Raw genomic sequence first — 2,206 nt, forward strand, 5'->3', positions numbered from 1 at the left:
ATCCTATTACCACGAATGTGAAACTTACAGCATACTGCGAGTCTCAGATATGCTGAACTGATGTTACTGATGTTATCCAATCTCATGGTCAAGTTGGGAAGAAAACATCATTGATGACTGAGTCTGGTACCTTTGTTTTCTAGAAAACCGGAGGCTCCCGGGCCACCCTCCCACCGGTGGCCCCTCCAACCTACCCGCCCCTGGCCCTCCGCCGGTACCTTGTCCTCGTGCAGCACAGGAGCCCGAGCTCAGAGTCTCCGAGCTCCGCTGCGGCCGAGCTCGGGGTCCGTGGGAGCTCTGGCCTCGACCCCCCACGGCCCCACGGGTGCGGAGCCGCCGCCGCTTCCGACGCAAGTTTCTCGGGGACACCGGGCGCCCAGGCTCCGGCTCTGGCCCGGGTGATGCAAACCTGAGCTAATCAGCCGCCGCCTGATGCGCTCGGGCCGGGTATTGCACCATCCCGGGCGCTCCGCCCCTCGGGGTCGTGCCCCAGCGCGCCCCGCCCCGGCCACACCCTCACCCGCCAGGGCACCTCGCCTCCCGGGCCCTCGAGGGTTGTCTCGCCGCCAGCCCTTTCCCTTCCCGCCACGCGCCCCAAGTTTGAGTATAGACACCAGCCACGGATTCTCCCTATCATCTCGGAAAACGCATTTTGCTTTTCTGAGCCTCAGTTTCCCCCTCTGTGAAATGGGAGAAAATGCCTTTCCTTCTCAGGATGGTGCTGAGGAGAAAAAGAGCAAACCGTGATAGTGTCGCGGGCGCTTCCCGTTTAGCAGGCACGTTCCCACCGTTGCATTCTTAAGCCTTTGGAGAACCCGTGACGGCAGGAAGCTCGAGCATTCCCATCTGCACTAAGGTGCAGCTCGAGGCTCAGCGGTGGGAGAGCAGCCCGGAACTTGCAAAAACCAGACTTACAGGAGCTGGTTCCGGCGCCAAAGGGCCAGCGTGTGCCCTGGGCAGGCCTGATGTTGGGTGGGCTTCGCAGCATTCATTTGCTAAGAGCAGTGCAGCCTAGTGGTTAAGAGCAAGCACCCTAAAACCAGCCTGCCTAAGAGTGCACCTCACCTCTGCCCAGACCCGCTGTGCTACATCCGGAAAGCGCTTTAAAACCCTGCTGCAGCCTTGGCAGCTGTGGCTCCATTGGTTGGGCGTGGCCCGTGCATTTTAAGATTACCGGTTAGATTCCCAGTCAGGGCACAGGCCTTGGTTGCACGCTCTATCGCCCGTAGGGGGCGTGCAGGAGGCAGCCAATCGATGTTTTTCTCCTCTTCCTTTCCCTTCCCTTCCCTCCCCTCCCTTCTCCTCTCCTCCCCTCCCCTCCCCTTCTCTCTCTCTCTCTCTCTCTCTCTCTCTCTCTCTTGTTTCAGTTTCCTGTTCTATGAAATGGGTTTATAAATAGCACAGCACTCACTTTGTAGGATTGTTGCTTGAATTAAATGAATACATGTAAAATGCTTAGAAGAGTGGATGGTACATTGTAGGTGCTCAATAGAAAGACAGGTGCTTAATAGAAAGAGTGGACACAGTGGAGGCTCGGAGAGGAGAAGGCAGCTATAAGAGGACCTGCACCCCAGGCCTGGCAGGCCCAGTGGCACTTGCTGTTTGGGGAAGCATTGCTGTGCACCCCCAGCATCCGGCACCCAGCACCTTTCCGGGGAAATCCTGTCTGGATCTTGATGTGGATATACCAGTGTCAAAAATAACTCCTCAGGCACAGGCTGAATGTGAGGCGAAGGGAGCCGCCTTTGTTTCCCTGGTTCCAGAACCCCAGGGACCGGCTCACCTGTGTCTCAGAGCTCGCAGGGCACAGCAGGGGAGCCTGGGATTTCATTTAACCCTGGAGACGCCGCTGCCTGCGAGGGATAAACGAATGCATTTGCTACACCAGGACACTCAGACTCAGGTTGGAAGGACCCAGAGCTACAAGGGGCAAAGAAAGAAAGGGGTTGTTTGTCTTCTGAGCGCATCTATGAAGCCAGCACCCTGCTGGATTTATTCACACATTCCTAGCTTTGTTTCCTGCTGTGTCATGTTCTGAATGCAGGGCACTTATTGGTGACAAGCCTGACCTACCCCTGTCCTCACAGATTCTATAAACTAGTGGAGAGACAGACCATAAAATCAACAAACTAAGGTGATTTAAAATAGATTACGTGTCATGTCTTTTCTGGAATAAAATTGGGTAGATTTGTTCTCTCTCACGTAT

At 55.6% G+C, this 2,206-nt stretch overlaps 1 protein-coding gene across 1 annotated transcript in view; it reads right to left on the reverse strand.

The window, feature by feature from the left end:
* TRIB3 (tribbles pseudokinase 3) overlaps positions 1-455 on the reverse strand; it is a 13,551-nt gene extending 13,096 nt beyond the window's left edge. The window contains exon 1 of the mRNA XM_006756736.2: positions 219-455. The gene's annotated coding sequence lies outside the window, so the exon portion shown is untranslated. The remainder of the gene's footprint in view (positions 1-218) is intronic.
* Between the last annotated feature and the right edge of the window lie 1,751 nt (positions 456-2,206).

The sequence above is a fragment of the Myotis davidii genome, unplaced genomic scaffold, assembly GCF_000327345.1.
Source record: "Myotis davidii unplaced genomic scaffold, ASM32734v1 scaffold354, whole genome shotgun sequence".
Taxonomy (NCBI): Eukaryota; Metazoa; Chordata; class Mammalia; order Chiroptera; family Vespertilionidae; genus Myotis; species Myotis davidii.